Here is a 19,341-nt window from a genome sequence, read left to right on the forward strand (position 1 = left end):
GGTTATGTGCATGGCCTGAATGTTACGGTAAATGAACGGATTTCCACTGACACATAACAAATTTCAAACTCATTCGTGTCATAAATAAATTCTGCTTCTGCTAAATTACAAGGACATAAGATGTAACAAGACACAAAACATACCTCGTATTTTTGAGAGGCAATGCTGGAAACACTCATGTTTTGTCTTGGCAGTAAAGCGTAATCTGCATATGATCTTGATAAAAGGAAGGAAAGAAAAAAAGGGTGAAAAATGCTTCCTGGCATTGGGCCAGATTCAGACAGACTCAGGAAGTTAAGCCGGAATTCCAACAATGCAGGCGGTTGTTCGGCTGCTCAGTGATATGGTGCCTTTTCGGCTCTCAGTGCAGTCTTTGTTGTGGCAAAGAGTCAGTTAAGTTAAATCCTGTGAATAAATTACAACAATGATAACCCCTAACTGATTGATGAAGTATTAAATAAACAAATAAATAGATACATAGCATGGTTTACTTGCTTTGTTGATTGCTCTTGAGAAAGATAATTTGCCCCATGTTTGACTGAAGGCGTCCCCTGACAGATAAATGTCAGTGACTGCAATATGAATTATGTTTCAGCTGAAAATGTATATCATACAACTGAAAGAAGTACCTGACATGTAATTATGCCAGTTTTATGAATAGCAAAACGTGCCAGACAGAATCCGTAATTTTCATTTCATTATATGGTCGGAGATGACACTGGGCTTCAGTTAAGAAATACAACATGCATTAACATTCAGTTTCCTTGTGCTTGAATCCAATTGAGATTCTCTGAACACGGCTGAAAGTCTACCCCCGAAGACAAGTGTAAGTGAGAATAACAGAGTATAATAATGTGTTTCTAATGAGCCCTACTATTGGAATATGGCACTGGCAAAAAAGCCTGTGTGAATTTGTGATCAAAGGCCATCACTCACAAGGGGGAGCTCCATTAATCTGGTGTACTCTGTATGGCAGCAGGACTTTTAAGACTGCTGTTTTGATGAGAATTTTCCCTCTAGCCTCCTCTCTGAACTGAAATTCTTCTTGGTGTTCATCTTTTATTTCACAGCTATATTAACTGTGTGTAGTGCATCTATCAAATAGCAGCTTTAGAAATGTACGACATCCGCTTATAGCTAGTGCTGTCACAGTCATCGGTGTCACTGTTGTCAGTTTTTATACCTGAGGTGTCTCCCCCTGAACTGGGTTCTAATTAGCTCTGAACTATATGACAAATACATTGTCTTCACTTTATCAGATCCTGTAAATTGATTTGATTGTAAATTACTCTTTTTGCAAATTAAGCAGCTGCCTTACTCTCAAGTGGTGTTTGTATTCATCTTCCTTTCTCTTGAAGTTGTACTTATCCTATGAGAACAATACAATTATCTTCCGCTGAGAGGCTATACGATGAGCATGTTCCCACGAGAGTTCATGAAAAAAGTGACCTTTTGAGATATTAAAAGATTTGACACGAAAAATATTACAAAACATTTAAAAATACAAAGATATAAATGAAGGTATTTTGGACACTGTTTTGGTTCACCTTCAGATTTGGGCTTTATCAGAATCTCCATTTAACTCTACAGGAGATCTGGCTCAAATGAAGCACAGCTGTTGACATCAAAAGTGGCAACAGAAAAACATTTGGGTTTTATCACTGAGCAGACAAATTGGCCATTGCAGAGATGGAGATAGATTATTATGACATACGCCTGGGTAAATTGCTCTTTCCTGCCCAGCAATGGCCGGGTGAAGAGAGGGTGGTTATACTGATGGTTAGAGGGGGTCTCCCTAACCACAGAGCTGAAAGAAAAACACAGGGAAGAAAAGCAATCCCATCTGACATCATGGGGAAGGCTGCTACTGAAATTTAGGTCAAGTTATAGCCTGCCAGAAGTGTGCCAGATAGTTATATGACAAAGCGAGGTTGCCAGGGCCTTGTCCAAGAGGAATGACATAATGCGCAATCCAATCCAATGTCATAAACTGAACAAATTCTCAGAGACTGTCAAAACCAAAATTATGTAGCTGCAGTTTTATTTCTTAATTGGCCCCGTGAACACTCTTAAATACTTTTGAACAAAATCCTTTCTGTGACCGAAATAGCTGCGGTGGAGGTGGTGGTTGAGCAGTGTGAAGTAAACATAGCTTTTAGACCATTTAGAGGGCACCGCAGAGGCATCATCCATGTCCTCGGCCTGAGGTGTTGTGATCTTCCCAAAACGACTCTTCAGTGTTGAGTCACACAGCTTGTATTTCTTCGTGGACACGAAGAAGCACAGATGGAAGACTCCTAAGGTGTCGGTGCTCGACATGACCCCTTTTGTTGGACCCCAGTTCAGCAAGGGGGAAAGGGAGACCAAATACAAGATGTTGATGGTGTAACAGTACGCGGAAACAAAAAAATGAAAAATAAAAAACCTGCATGTAAACTTCTGATTCTGACAATAATGAACATAAACTGGACTGAGCTGTATGCGGTGGGGAAAGAAGATTATTCTATTTTTAGACCCAGAAGTAACAGATCAACGAGATACAGAAATATGCGCGGAAATACAGATTAGACAGGCTCCACCATAGAAATCGCAAGAGGTTTGTGCGTCCGGTCTTGTTACGTTATGTTGATCTATGACTTTAATACTACATCGCTGTATCACCGATTTTTTTGCGGGTAATGGAAGTGTGCAGCTTTTCAGCAAAAGGGAGGGTCGAGAGAGCATTCGGACCTATTGAGAGAGAGCGATTGAGAGAGGCGTTTCAGTCCCGCTATGGTCTCAGAGGCAGGGAGTAGCACCAGACCAGTGTATTGTGCAGGAATAGGCACGGCGTAACAGAACCGTCAGCGGAACAAATGAAAAAGAAAACTACTCTATTTTGTGGATTAATCAAGGGACGAGTCCTTCCACCGAAGCGAGAATCATTTTAAGCGAAATTGGACCGACCGACGAGGATTGGACTTTAGTTTACAGCACGACAACGTCGGTGGATGGTCTGTCTCAGTCCGCCGCTAAGGTTAGTTAGCTTCCATTGCTGGCTTTCCACTGCTTTGGGGGTCTGTGTTCGTTGTTGGACGACGGGGTCTGGCTATTCTTTGGAGGAGAAACACACAGCTCAGTATTGACCTTTTCGAGGAAGTACGTTGACGATAAAGGCGCGCAGTTTATTGAAAAATATTTTAGTGAGTGGTGAGATTAATTGGTCAGTAATGTCACTACAGTGCATATAGTAAGCTGGCTATTCTAAATTCAAGTTAATTATTTTACAAATCATGAACACGTGCTACATGGCTAGGCTAAGCTAGCCAATAGCTAACGGTGCTAGCGAAGCAAGCTAGCTGTCAAAATGCAGAGTGGCCATCACTCGCTTAATTTAACGGGTTTTTTGGCCGACATTTCGATGTTACGTAGATACACACAACCTCACACGTGCAATTAAGTATTGTTTGTAAATTGTTTCAGCTTCTCAAAACGTTTCAGCAGATTCTTGAAATTTGGCTGACATAGTTGCTAGCTTGCTAGCAACGTTGCACAAAGCGTCCGGTTTGCGTTTGTAAACATTGGTTATATTAAGTTTATGTGCTCTGTCAACTGCCAATCTAGCATTAGAACGCTGCCATTTACTTTGAAAGTAGGTCGTTGTAATGCAACGACTGGTTAGGCTCATGGTAACGTACACATATTACTAGTAACTTGTGGTAAGTGTTGACGTCTGTGGTTGGTTACTAGTGTGTAGTATGGATTCCTCTAACTTAAGCCGTGATTTTCTTTTTTTCTTACATTATGTCCAACATCTGGATTTTAATTCGACGTGGGCAATGTAATTTGGTCATAATTATTACACGGTAAGGTTTCCGATGTGGACTTATTATTTAACAGCTGACCCTGACCTTGTCCAACCCAGGTATGATTGGAAACATAGTTCACCTAACAAACGTTCATTTTAAGAAATGTATGTTGATATTCTTTACAGCTAAATAGAACTTCAAACATCTGAGTCGTGTTTATAAGACTCTACCATATTATTTACTTAATTGTTGATATGTGTTCTTAAATGTTATCTTGAGAAAATGCTGTAATTTGTAATATGACAGTCTGAGTACTACAAGGAAGAAGTTTGATTTGCCGTGAAACTCACAGCTAACAAGGCTGAAGTGGTAATTTTTTGGCCTATAATGTATATGATACGGAATGAGCGAGTAATAGTATTTCTTATTATTATTATTTTATTACCCCAGTGATGTTTTTTGTTGCTAGTTTTTCAGTGAAATTCCATGCACTTGGGACTCATTTTTTGTCCAAACTTTGGTTTAGTCAAATGCAATATTTTTTTATTCACTATTTTTTATTCAACTATTTATGGGATGTTGTAGCACAGTTTGGTCATTGACCTTTGACTTAACTTTTAGTGTTGCTTTGGAAACCAGTTCTATCCTTCATGTGAGATAGCGATACAATGATGTTGTCCATGATTTTGTTGCATATACAAGTGAGCGTATAACTAAGGAACCAATTACTGCAATTATACGATGCGATCCTTTCAAAAACAGACATAGGCTTGTTACTGTCCTGGAAATAAGTTAGCAAATGGAGCTTTCTTACTCATGAACAATGTTTGGAGTATTTTTTAAAGGGAATACAGGTAGAAACACTGAATCACAACATCATGCTATTTAAATACAGCCCGTTATCAAACAACTTATCGAATTCAGAGTCATTAATGACATTGTGCCATTGTAATTGACTTAACATCCAATGCTCACTGACACTCTGCCACCTTCATGTTTTCTTCCCTGCTGTCTGCTGATGATAATTAGGACATGAGTTTAACAATCCAAAACATTTTGCAAATATTAGTGTCTGAACTCAGTGCCACACACTGGTGTGCCCAATCATTTTTTTCTCATTTGCACACTGATATGACTTGCTTATGCAACAGAAAACTGCCTGTGGGCAACTGTGGTAAGGGAGAAGAATTCAGCTGGTTATAACTCATTGTAGATTGTAAACAAGAATCAGAATATCACCTGTTATATTTTGGCCTATTCCTACTGGTATGCCTTATTTGTCTCTGGTCTTTCTCATCAAGTTTTGTTGCCACCCCAAACATGAAAGCTAAGTGGGCTTTAGGCAGAAACATCCTTCAATATTTCGAAAACTTTGCCTCCCAGTTTAGCGCTTCATACAGCTGTCCCCCATTGGTTATATAACCCAGGAAATAGATGAACCCATGAGTTCTACCACCCAGATGTTTATGTAACCCCCCAGCTCATGAATCTTCTATTATTTAGAACAATAGTCTAATTTGTTCAAATTTAGGATTTACCATTTGAAATGGTATATTAGCTCATTTTATGCAGTGTATCCATTGAAGTTTATTGAAACACTGCTTAGAAAAGGCCAAGAAATCTGTTGCCATAACTTTCAGTATTCCTTGACAATTAACCTCACAGTTAATTGCACCTACACATTCTCAGAGCATCACTCAATAACATAAGCTCAGCAAAAAAACATTTCTCAGGCCTCAATGTGAAACAAATTAATGTGGAAATTTGGGTACTTTTCTTCCTCAGTAGGGGTTAATGAACCCCCAGATTCAGTAGCATTGGATACATACCATGAAACCACAGCAACTTCTATTCCTGGCAGTTAGTGTTGGCATACCACCATCCTTAGCTGTCAAGATTTTTTTGTGTCCCATGTCGGAACTTGTGTTGACGCTTTATGAATAACAATAACAAGGAAGAATTGTGAAAATCTTTGGCTGTGTCCCCATGTTAGGCAAATCGAGATTTTACAAATTCAGGTTCAATTTCAGGATTCAAGGCTTTAATTTAACAAGACCATGTCTTTCTACAGTTGGATAAAACAATTTATTTCTGACAAGAGACAAATATTATTTACACTAGATGCACTAGTGCTGTGTGTGTGTGTGTGTGTGTGTGTGTGTGTGTGTGTGTGTGTGTGTGTGTGTGTGTGTGTGTGTGTGTGTGTGTGTGTGTGTGTGTGTGTGTGTGTGTGTGAAGGAATTATACGCACAGTAACGCGTAAAGACATGTGAGGATATTCTCAATTTGTTTTTAGCACCTACATAGGTGGCAGTTTGGGTTATGAAGAGTTAAAAAAAGCAGGGAGGAAACTAAAAGGGTAATGGGGTAAAGATAATCTTGCCCATTGTGGTATATCAGGAGGGCTGTGTCGATTTCTTCTCATATTATGAAACACAAAACTGTTATGAAACAGTTTTTTTATCCATGTTTTTCTCCATCTCATTAGAATTAATCCTCATAGTGAAGAAAGTTTGTTTCATGATAACAGAAAAGTTTTGCCATCAGTGTTTGGATGATGTCATTTCAATGCTTGATTTTGTCATTTTTAATTTGGATACACTGTATGAGCCAAGAACATTTTAAAAAACAAAAATGAAATGAAACTATACATTTAATATTGATGCTTATTGTTATATTTCAGTAAGATCATGGCTACAAGTGCAAACTTGTAATATGTCTGTGACCTTTTTTTAAAAGTTGCAAGTTGTGTTATTTTTATGAAATATATGATTCGTTGTCAGTTCCTCTTCCCTTCTTAATGCGCCATTATCCACCTTTCACATATCTCAACTATGAAGTAACCTCCAAAATTATCAGCATGGTAATATTCTAGAAGTAGCAATGAGTCAATCAGAAATCTGTTTTTGCTGATTTTTGTAACTTGTTTTGGCAATAAAATCACTACAATTTTTAATTGCTGGTTTGCTTCTGTTTTCTCTATCTTGACAAATGCATCCTGTGAGGATCCTCTAAGTAAAGTGGTTTTGTGGTGGCTCATCCATATGATTTCTGAGGGAAGTTGAAATTTCTTGTGGTATACATGTCACTGTTCAGTTACCCATCTTCAAAGTCCAGAGTGAAGCTGTGTTTATTTTGCTGGAGTTGGCTGTCACTGCAACGCGTTTAGAGTGTAGGTGATAAATGGTAAATAGACTACAGTATATGCTCATCTACTCACACTCAGATGGTGGTAGCTGTCTCAGGAGCTGAAAACCAACTAATTGAGTGATTTGGTATCACTTTTCTCTTCAAGGACATTTGAATGTGGTTTCTAGGGAGCAGATAGGTTGAACCAGCATCCATCTTAATTCTTAGCACCTCAGAATAATGAGCATGACCCTGTCTCCAGATTGCCTATCTACCTGAAATTTATACTTGAAATAAAACAGACTTTTTTCAGGAAGATGGCACATCTGTTGTGTGTTGTGGTACATTTCAGGAAACTCAAAAACCAAAGACAGAAATATGAGGCAGTCACTGCATCTCCCATGTGCATTCCCTCCCTCAACCAAGCTTCCCTCTCACTGTATGAGTAACAGCAGCTGTCAAACATTTCTTCCTCAACTTGCTGTTGGACTGCATCTGATAGATTTCGTGTGTGGAGAATGTTAGGCTTGACTCTGTGGTACAATATTGTGATCAAGCACAGGTGATCTGTTGCAGTGCTTTGAGTCACTCACAATCTTGAGTTTATCTCAACAACATGCCAATTCTCTTCAAGCAGCCAAAATAGTGTTGAGTTTATATATTATTCATTTGTAATTGTATACGGAAAAAGGAAGGCCCTGAGAGAGATATGTTGTTTCAGGAAGGTTCCTATTTATTGAAGGTGTGAAATATTGTTTTTTAAGAATTTTTTGCGAAGCATGGCGTCAGCACTTGGCAGTGCGTGGTGCTGTGGTCCCTTTAGAAGAAATTGAAAATTGCTCAGAAGTTAGAATTAGAGAATTAGTGGTTGTTTGCCTTTATATGGCTCTGTGGTCAACTGGTGATTGGTCCATGGTGTACCCCACCTCTTCCCCAATGACAGCAGGGTTAAGCTCCAGCATCCTCATGACCCTGTATGCAGAGTAAGTGGTAGATAATGGGTGGATGGATGTCTGTTCCTGTCACAATTTGATACACTCAACACCTGTTAATGACTTTAGTGACTAGTTATTTATTTATCATTTCAATAATCCTCATATATCAAGTGTAAACATTCCATATTTTTCAAAATGTTCCACATATGTATGCATGACATTTAAACAATAAGGTTTTAGTCAAATATGTCTTGTCACTTTTGGTTCTTGATAAAACCATGGCAAAATATGACTATATATTGATTTCAATGAAAATATTTACAGTTGCCTTTGTATGAGGTCAGTCAGTGTTCACACTACCTTTAATTTTGTTGCTGTATATTAACTGTAACTTTTTAAACCAACCCCCCACATTTAAACTGAAAAAGAGACAGACGGCGGGGATTAGGATTATTAGGGGAGATTAAGAATGGCTGTTTGGTAAATGATTCAATTGACTTGTTGTGCAATACATGACAGCATGTTAAATGACATTACTCTTGTTTTTAAATTAAGCACATACACATTTGCAAAAATCTCACAATCAATTAGAACTAAACATTTTAACAGAAATTATGATAAATCATATTGTTGTTTTATTTATTTATCAATTTATTTGCAGGAGATGAGAAAGATGTGTAGGGCATAAACCTGACGGTCGTGACCTTGCAAGGGAATTGTAGGTGATTGAAACTGAAAGATATGACTGCCTAAGTACAGTGTATCTGCAGATTTGTATGAATTTAGATCTTCGCCTTGCATTGTCATCCCAAGCCCATATTATGGGCCCCTGAATGAATCACTCAGCAGGCTGCGAGTGTGGCATATCTATTTTATTTTGGCTGTTGCTTTACAGTTTTTATTCTCTAAGTGTTGTTCTGTGTGTAATTCAAATTCCAGCATTTACGTGTATGGCATACACGTATAAGTGTATGGTACTTCAGGTTCTCTATCTGAGCACACATTTGAAAATGAATGCTTCATGATACTCTTTGGCTTCTGTTTAGAGGGATAAACAGAAGCACCCGGCTTGCATGTTGCCAAACAGAAGAGCATTTCAAAAGCTCTTAAATAATTAAGTAGCAACTAGGCGGAAGTAGGTCAGCTCAGCAGACAAGTGCTCTCCCCAGTTTTATTTCCTCCTCTGAAGGCTGAGGAGCTAAATGTGAAGTTGGCTCTTTCAATAGAGCCATCATACTTTAAAGGGGGGTTCATAAAGTGACATCTTATACACCAATGTTGGGTTGTGGTATGTTTTGGATGAAGTCTGTTCAGGGTAAATTGATATTAGTGTACTTGAAAAAAATTGCTTAACCAGGAAAGTGATCACATCAGATAAAGCTATGCTTTGTGATATTTTTGTAAATCTTCTAAAAAAACACCCTACAGTGAAATATTTAATTTGGGTTCCATTCATATCGACTGCTTCAAAATGATTGGCCGGTGAAAATGGGAAATTAATAACCCCTTTTTAAAAAACAAAAGCAACTTTTTGGTTGAACTTTTTGCATTCCCTAATGTTTTAGTGTGCGACACGCATATTTTTCAAGGATTGTAATCTAATAACTCACACTTTTCGGTTGCACCTGAAATGGATCACCTGTATTATGTCAATGCTTGCATCCTGAAATTTTTTCTGTTGAAATGTTCTGTTTCCTTCTTCTCAACATGCTGCTTACTATACAGGCATTTGACAACTTTGTTTTAATTTGTATAACTTTTGTTGTGTTGATATATTGTAGACAAAGCAAGGTCTCATAACCTGGATTGTTTGACTCTGATAAGTGGATAATTAAAGGTGTAAAAAATGAAATTACCACATTAATGCACCCTCAGCAGTACACACTTTCATATTCATGCTCTTGCTTTTGTCTATACATGGGAGGATAGTAAGCTATGTCAAGAGGCACGACATTCTTCAGACTAATGTGCATTGAACAAAACACAGCATAGCAAAAGATAAAATTATATCAGACATTAAAGAACTTGAATGACAAAGAAAAGTAGTTCCTCACAAGTGAATTTATTTTTAGTAATATCTATTTCCTTGAATGTGTCAGTATTTCTGGTGTCTTGAGCACATTTTACTTTATGGCTGTTGGATAACTGTAAACTGTCCAAATTGATTATAGGAAAAAAATCATTTCCAGGAACTGGAACTAGTCATAAGCAGTGAGATACATTGTTGTTTTTAATAGCCGGTAATTTGAAACAGCAAGTAGTTGTGAGATAGTCAAACTGTGGACATAACCATATTATTTTATATAACTAACTGAATTACTGAATTTTTTGTAGCAGTTGTGTGAGATGATTGCCCTTTAATTGAGTGGCTGAATGTGATGAAGTGGTGGTGTGGCTAATATTTATACAGTTTGGTGGCTCAACAGGCTGAACTGTGACTGTAGCTACATTAGTTGTGAGAGGTATGTCATTCTTATTTAAGAATGATGAGTTTAATAAGTTATGAATTTTAATATGAAATACCCTCATTCCAGTGCTATCTAGCTCTGAGTAAATTACCTTACAGGGTTCAATGCAGGACTGCATAATTATCCAGTTTATTTATGAAAAACAAACGATATTAAAATAATTGATTTGCATTTGTTGGGTTTTATCTCCTTTAAAATATGATTCCGGTAGTCTTAACTATGTGTTAGCATATACAATGGTGAACTGTTTTAACTTCCTCTATCTCCTAAATGTTTCTGACATTATTACTCAACAGTATGCAACCTAAAACTGACTAACTAGAAAACAGTGTTGAACACAATTTGTAGAAAAAAAAAGTCTATAACTTGAATCATCAGTCGCTGCTGAATTGCATGCTGGGCATAGCTCAGTATCATCCAGGTAAGTGTTTTGGGGTTAGGAAAGAGATTGCAGTGGATATGAAATACAGGAAAAAAGGTTGAGAAAGAAACAGAGGAAGCTGGAGATGGACCTTGAGAATGTGTCCATTAGAATAGCTGTGTCTCATGCATGGAAGTGTTTTTGTGTCTTATCGTGAAACATCTAAAATGCCACAAAAGTTTGTCCAGCCTGTTGTAGGTGGCAGTGGTGAAAACTATAACACCTTAATATGTTACCTCACCCAAACACTTGTTTTGGATTAAAACAAATAGTAGGCCATTTAAAATAGTGCAAGTGATAACACTGAAGCTGTATTGTTGTCGTCTTCTTCTCCTTTTGGCTTTTCCCTTCAGGGGTAGCCACAGCGAATCAAATTTCTCCATCTAACCCTATTCTCTGTATTCTCTCTCACACTAACTACCTTCATATACTCTCTCTCACTGCGTCCTCTCTTCTCTTTGGTCTTTCTTGAGACCTCCTGCCTGGCAGCTCCAATTGCAGCATGCGTTTACCAATTTATTCACTATCCCTCCTCTGCACATGACCCAACCATCTCAGTCTGGCTTCTCTGACCTTCTCTCCAAAACATCTAATATGTGGTGTTCCTCTGATAGACTCATTCCTGATCCTATCCATCCTGGTCATTCCCAAAGAGAACCATAGCATCTTCATGCCTGCAACCTCAAGCTCTGCCTCCTGTCTTTCTGTTATAGTAACTATTTCTAGGCCATACAGCATTGCTGGTTGCATCACGGTGTTGTACACCTTTCCTTTCAATCTGGCTGATAGTTTATATCACATAGTACCCCTGACACCTTTCTCCACCCATTCCTACCTGCTTGAATCCGTCTCTTCAACTCTTTTCCACACTCACAGTTGCTCTGGACTGTTGACACCCAGTACCTGAAATCCTCCATCTTCTTAATCTCCACCCTCTATAGCCTCACCGTTCTACCTGAGTTCCTTTCATTCACACACATATACTCTGTCTTGCTGCGACTAACTTTCATTCCTCTCCTTTCTGGCGCATACCTCCACCTCTCTAGATTTTCCTCAACCTGTTCTTTGCTCTCACTACAGATCACAATGTCATTGGCAAACATCATGGTCCATTCCTGAGATTCCTGTCTAACCTCATCTGTCAGCCTATCCATCACCCCTGCAAACAAAAAGGGTCTCAGAGCTGATCCCTGATGGAGTCCCACCTCCACATTGAACTTCTCTGTTACCCCGACAGCACACCGCACCACTGTCTCACAGCTAGCATACATGTCCTGCACCAGTCTAACATACTTCTCTGCCACTCCAGACTTCCTCATGCAACACTAGAGCTCCTCTCTTGGCACCCTGTTGTATGCTTTTCTAGGTCTACAAAAACACAATGCAGGTCCCTCTGGCCTTCGATGTACTTCTCTTAGCATTGTCAAAGCAAATACTGCATCTGTAGTACTCTTTCTAGGCATGAAGCTATACTGCTGTTCACAAATGCTGACTTCTGCTCTCAGTCTAGTTCCTACTACTTTCTTTCTTTGTATGCTCATCAACTTCATCCATCTATGGTTGCCATAATTCTGCACATCCCTTTTATTCTTAAAAATGGGCACCATCACACTTCGTCTCCATTTCTCAGGCAATGTCTCTCTCTCTCTCTCGCTCTCTCTCTCGCTCGCTCTCTCTCTCTCTCTCTCTCTCTCTCGCTCTCGCTCTCTCTCGCTCTCGCTCTCTCTCTCTCTCTCTCTCTCTCTCTGAGATCCTGTTGAATAATAGTCAGAAACTCCACCGCTGCATCTCCCAGACACTGCCACACCTCCACAGGTATATCATTAGGACCAACTGCCTTTCCACTCCTCATCCTCTTCATTGCCTTCCTCACTTCATCTTACTCATCTGTACTACCTTGTGGTCTACAATAGTCACCTCCTCTACCCTTGCCTCTCTTTCATTGAACACATTCATCAGCTCTTCTAAGTACTCTTTCCATCATCCCATCACTCTTCTAGCATCTGTCAATACATTTCCCTCTATATCCTTAGCCATCCGGACCTGTTGTATATCCTTTCCATCATTATCTCCGTTTCACAAATCTGTATAGATCATTCTCTCCCGCCTTGTTATTCAACCGAGCATACAAGTCATCGTATGCCCTTTGTTTTGCCTTTGCTATTTCTGTCTTTACCTTACGTTGTATCTCCCTGTACTTCTGTCTGTTGTCTTCAGTCCTCTCAGTGTCCCACTTCTTCTCTGCTATCGGCTTTCTCTGTTTATAACTCTGTACTTCTTCATTCGACCACCAAGTCTCCTTATCTACTTTCCTTCCAGGTGATTCACCAAGTACTCTCCTTCCTGTCTCCCTGATAACAGTAGCTGTTGTTGTCCAATCATCTGGATGACCAGAGCATTTCTCAACTCCTCCCTGAAAACCATACAACACTCCTCCCTTTTCAGCTTCCACCACTTTGTCCTCTGCTCTGCCTTTGTCCTCTTCATCTTCCTTGTCACCAGTCATCCGAAAAACCAGCATCATATGCTGTCTGGCTACACTCTCACCTACAACTACTTTGCTGTCACTGATTTCTTTCAGGTTACTTGGTCTATACAAGATGTAGTCTACCTACGTGCTCCTACCTCCGCCTTTATAAGTTACTCTATGTTCCTGTCTTTTGTGGAAACAAGTGTTCACTACAGCCATTTCCATCGTTTTTGCAAAATCTACCACCATGTCTCCCTCTGCGTTCCTATCCTGTATACGAATTCTGCCCATCACTTCTTCATCCCCCCATTGTCTTCACCAACATGCCCATTGAAGTCTTCTCCAATTACCACTCTCATCTCAGGGGATATTCTGTAACGCCTCATCTAGCTTATCCCAGAACGTCTCCTCCTCCTCAAACTCACCTCCCACCTGTGGGGCATAGGCACTAACAACATTGAGCATCACACCTTCAATTTCCAGTTTCAGACTCCAAGGTCTATCTGACATTCTTTTCACCTCCAGAACCTTCCTAACAAACTCCTCCTTCAAGATAACTTCTTCTCCATTTCTCCACCTGTCTGTATCATGATAGTACAACTTAAAGCCTGGTCCAAGATTCTAGCCTTACTACCTGTCCACCTGGTCTCCTGGACACACAGTATATCCACTTTGCTTCTTTGCATCATGTCGACCAACTCTGTACTTTTTCCTTTCATAGTCCTAATATTCAAAGTCCCTACTTTCAGTCCCAGACTCTTGCCTTTCCTCTTCTCTTCTCTCTACTTCCGAACATGCCCTCCTCCTCTCCTTTTTGACCTACAGTAGTCCAGTTTCCACTGGTTCCCTGTAGGTCATCGGTACCGATGGCGGTCGTTGTTTACCCGGCCTTGACCGATCCGGTATGATCTTGTCATGGTTGATTTTCATGTTTGGTTTTGGCAAAAGTTTTATGCCGGATTCCCCTCCTTGCATCCTTGTATTCGGGCTTAATACTGGCTCAGGGAGGCACCAGTCCACGCCGCCCCGAGGCTGCATTGATACCACTGAAGCTGTATATTGCAGAAAAAGTTATATGAACTATAACGTATGGTTCTTGCGCAAACAGTGATTTACAATCAGTGCTGATTTTAGTTTTTCTCAAGCATAATTATTTATTGTGCTAACTTTATTCAATAATTTTATTCAAAAATTAAGTTTTTCTACATTACAGTTGACTTAAAAGTTGTTTTACATTTTGTACCTTACTTGGATTTTGCTTTCAAAATCTCAAATGTGGAAGAAAAATAAGCTACTATAGACTTAGGCAAAGGTCAGGTTATGTGTTAAAAAAAATGCTTTGAAATTGCAGTATTCTCCCATTCATCCCTAAAACTAAAAGTACCCCAATAGTACTAATATGAGGACAATCAGACTGTCTGTATGTGATTAAGTGGTGCTTTTGGTAACACTTTGTTTATTAGACACGATCAAATGCTCGATGTGACCTTTAGTTTTATCTATTGCAATCGATAGATCAGATTTCATAAATGAATTGAAGAATATAAACCTTCAAAGTTCCATTTTAACTTTCAGCATGCGACTGAATGTTGCTGTGTTGAAATGTCATTCCGAACAGTATGTTAAAGAAGGCAATGTAAATGCTCTAAAAGTAATGTTTTTTTTGTATTGAAAAAGTTTGCAGTGTGCTTTTTTGGTGTGGATGTAAAAAAGAGTAGTTATCCTTGTCTATGTAGCTGCTGCTCTCCCCTTCATAATTGAAAATGATACTTGGAACAGAATTTGTCACATATACACATATATATTCATGATATGCATACACACACACGTGTATGTATATATATATATATATATATATGTACACGTGTGTGTAGATGTATCCATCCATCCATCCATCCATCCATCCATCCATCCATCCATCCATCCATCCATCCATCCATCTTCTCCTGCTTCACCTGGGTCTTCCCCACAGTCTCCTCCCAGATGGACATGCCCGGAACACCTCCCCTTGGTGGTGTGCAGGAGGCATCCTCATCAGATGCCGAGCCACCTCATCTGACTCCTCACTATCCGGAGGAGCAGCGGATCTACTCCGAGCTCCTCCTGGAGGACTGAACTTGTTACCCTATCTTAAGGGAGAGTGCGGCCACCCTGCAGAGGAAACTCATTTTGTTCGCTTGTATCCGCGATCTTGTTCTTTCGGTCACTACTCACAGTTTGTGATCATAGGTAAGGGTGGGAACGTAGATCGACTAGTAAATTGAGAGGTCCGGGCAAGGGAAAACTGGGTCCAATGATTATCTTCTTCATGGGAGATCTTCTGAGCCACACTTTGTCTGGTCCCTCACCTGGGACCTGTTTGCCTTGGTCCCAGGCAAACAGGTCCCCTCCACCATGGTAAGGTAGCAGCTAACTGTGTGTGTGTGTGTGTGTGTGTGTGTGTGTGTGTGTGTGTGTGTGTGTGTGTGTGTGTGTGTGTGTGTGTGTGTGTGTGTGTGTGTGTAACCATGTCAAAAGTCTTGTAACATTTCAAACCTAATCACATTAGCCACAAAGATCTCTCTTGGGAGACACAATGGGTAAACTAAAGCTAGTCTCTTTACAGCTTATTAAATAGATTCTTCAATGATCTCCATTGATGATGATGTTCATGTTCAAATTGGTTTTGAATGTCAATTTATTTTTTTTTTCCATTGAAGGACTCATGTTTTGGGTTTTGGTAGCTTCCAATGCTTCCAAATAGTCTTCCACTCTATCTTGTTCACTATATTTATTTGATCCTCACTGCTTAACATTGTTTGTGTAAATTACAAGATTCTTTTAAATTTAACACCACTATCCACCACTTAATACATGCATAAAGTGTAAAATGCTTATTAACAAAAAAAAATCAACCTCATGTTCTTTTGTCTGTGGTTGTGTGTGCGTGTGTTTGTGGAAAGTAGTTTTTTCTCACCTAAATCATTGTCAGTTTCAAAACATAACTTTTTTTGGGTTGGGGGGGATCAAACCAGACCCTTACATTTGTGTTTATGCTCCTGGCAGAAACAACATTGAAGAACAGAAGCAAATCTCTGTGACTGCATGCATTTTGTTTGTGATCTACAAGTGATAGGATTCCACACATTTTATGTTCTCCATAGGATGCTAGTTTTTTCTTTAAATAATGGTTCATACATTTTTATTATGGTGCACAACACCTTTGATTCTAATATCCTCTTCTGAAAATGCACTTAATCGACTGTAGATACCACCAGGGGACAGTAAAATATTTTTACTAAACAAGTCTTTTAATTACCGTATATCAAATGAAATCTCTCTGTAAAATGTGTAACGTGTATATAACTCAAAATGTTTCTGTGTTTGTGAATAGGGAGTGAATTTCAGACTTACTAGTGGGTTTTGGTTGAGTGCCTGTGCTCCCATGGTTACAGTGAGCCATCGTGTGCGTGCCTGCGTGCGTGTGTGTGTGGCAGTTATAAGCACGCCTTTGCGTAGGGAGAGGGGAGATCCTTATGTAATTTCACAGTATCTCTGAGACAGTCAGCATCAGGGGAACAGACAGGAAACGCAAAAGCTGCTCTGCTGTCCAACATAGATACAGCTGGACAATAACATCTGGTGATACGGGACAGCCAGTCACCCCCCCCCCTTTCCTGTGCGCTCTTAATAGTGTTTAGTTTTTTCTGTTGACATTCAATGTAGTAACCTTGTTGGTATAAACCCATCTGTACATACAGTTGATCATTGCCCATTATTCTTGTTTTTACAACTGGAAACCATCATTTTCTGAGTCAACTATAATCTGGTATCATAAGTGCAAGGAAACAAAATGATAATACAAGAGAATAAATTGTTGAGAAACTTTGCAGAGGGATTTGAAACAAAGGACAATCTATTGCCTGTTAAGTATTTATTGTTATGTGCCAGATATGGCAAACCCAAATTGAAACTGCATAGATAAGCCAGTTATACCTATTTATGATATGCTGTTTCCTGTAAACTTTATTTTAACAGTGCAATCTTGTCTGGACTGATACGAAATTTTTAGTGCAAACTCGAGATTTGAATTGACAGTTCATGTGGGAGAAGGACAGGATGTGACTGCAAATTCTTTCCAATAAAACATGTAATTCAGTCATTTATCCATTTATTATCTTTACTGTTATACTGCACACAGGGGCATGGGGAGCTGAAGGTAATCCCAGTTGACATGGGTAAAAGAGCATCTCTTTGGTGTCTGTAATCAACCTAATAAGCATGAGGCTGTAAAATTGTTCCAAAAAGCTTGAGACAGCTGTAAGTTGTAATTCTAGAACCTTATTATTAACACTGCATCACCAGGTGCCTAGTGTGACAATTGTTTTTGTTTAAAACAATACTCAATAACATAGTCAGTAATATTAATTCAATCGTATTGTTCACCTCGTGGCACAACTGGGACACATTGTCAGTGAAGGACATAGTGTCATTGGGTGTTTCGGGGTCTTATCTGCAGACACTCTCTTCCAGGTGACCTGCTTGGGGATGATCAGGCCCCAAACTGTGTCCAGGTAGCTAACAGTGCCATTCGTCACCCTTCTTGATCCAGAGCCACTGTGAAGGCTTTTCGGCAGCTTCCTAGATGTTTTTGGTGGCTCTTCTTCTCTGCTGCCCATGGATTTCTAAGAGTCTCAGGACCAGATGTAATGAATGCCCCATGAAGCTCCTGCAGCCTCCTTCAACAGGTTCACAGTGGCCCTTCCACCTATGCCTCTGATGCTCTGGTACCAGATGCAGCATATTTGGCTCTCTTTCTCTCTTGCGCCTCTTCCATCCTGTCTTCCTAAGAAACAGTCAGTTCCAGCAACACCACTTGATGGGTTGCAACAGGCATCAGAACCATGTCAGGCTTGAGCATGGTTGACCAGGAACTGCTAGTCTTTTGCTGTTTAGAGTCCTCCCTGGGCCTTTGGACGAGTTTGAGGCTTCTCTAGCACAAGTAAAAGAGATGGAGCACTTTGCACGATATTGAGACTTGCTGGAGCTGATGCCAGTATAGATGGTATCTGCTGCTGCTCGCAGGACTTGGTCATGACACCACCAGTGCTGCCCCTCTACCAAGGCCTTAGAACAGCAGCTCAAGATATGCTCCATAAATCCCTTTCTCAGGCAGAGTTGAGAGTCAGGTGAATCCACCAGCCCCAGGTGAATAGGTTGGAAAGGCTTGGGAGGACGTCATACTCTGACTGGACCAGGAACTTGAAGCGAGCAACTCTAATTTCCACATTTCTGCCCATGTGATTTTGTGGCCAACTGTATGTTCCTACCTGGTCCAGGCCCCTTGCTTGCTCATGCCCATCATCCTGCTGAGGTGAGTTTCTTCCTTTTCCGCCTCAGGTCGCCAATGAAGAGCTTTCCCAAGCTCTTAATTAGCTTCTCAGACACTATTCGATTTTTCGCATCCCCCACAGAAAAGCAGAACTGGTTTGCCACCTTACCCTTTCTGATGACCAGAGACTTGAATTTGGCAGACTTTAAACTCATGTTTGCTCATGCCATTAGTCTTTCAAGATCTCGAAGGTGTAGACCCACCTACACTTGGGCACAAATGTTGTGGTAACCATTAGGTCGTCCATATAAGCCCTGATTGGAGGCTGATGTGTGCCAGATCTGGACAAGGGGCCTCTGGACTCTACCTTGGTTGATTTCAAACACATTGTCTTGGCTGATGCAAACAGGGATACTGGGATCGTACAACCAGTAATGATTCTTTTCTCTAGAAGGTGCCATGCTAATGTTGATAATCCTGAGGACACCCTGAAACTGAAGTTGTTGTAATAGTCAAGGATGAGGTTTCGGATCTTCTTCGGGACACAGTACTTTGTCAGGGCCAGTCCCACTGGTGTTTGTTGGATTGAACCATATGCATTTGCCAGGTCTCGCCAAAGCATTACCAGGTCACCCTTGGTCTCTCGAGCCTCTCTGAGCTGGTTTACTACAACAGTGTGTTCAAAGCAACCTGGTATGCTGGAAACACCTCCCTTCTGCACCAAGGTATCTATGATGCTGTACCTCAGGAGGTATTCTGTGAGGCGGTTGGGACCGTCTTGAAGACGATCTTGCATTCTACACAAAAGAGGGAAATTTT

At 40.1% G+C, this 19,341-nt stretch overlaps 1 protein-coding gene across 5 annotated transcripts in view; it reads left to right on the forward strand.

Moving 5' to 3' along the window:
* Window positions 1-2,804: 2,804 nt before the first annotated feature.
* The window catches only part of ncor2 (nuclear receptor corepressor 2), a 105,823-nt gene continuing 89,286 nt past the window's right edge, over window positions 2,805-19,341 (forward strand). For 4 of the 5 annotated variants that reach the window (XM_086174403.1, XM_086174406.1, XM_086174405.1 and 1 more), the window contains exon 1: window positions 2,883-3,016. The gene's annotated coding sequence lies outside the window, so the exon portion shown is untranslated. Of the gene's footprint in view, window positions 3,017-19,341 lie in introns of all 5 variants that reach the window. The other variant, XM_086174404.1, reaches the window with a different exon arrangement.

This window comes from Fistularia commersonii, chromosome 26 (genome assembly GCF_037954325.1).
Source record: "Fistularia commersonii isolate RoL2024-O1a breed Wild chromosome 26, RoL_Fcom_v1.0, whole genome shotgun sequence".
NCBI classification, from domain to species: Eukaryota; Metazoa; Chordata; class Actinopteri; order Syngnathiformes; family Fistulariidae; genus Fistularia; species Fistularia commersonii.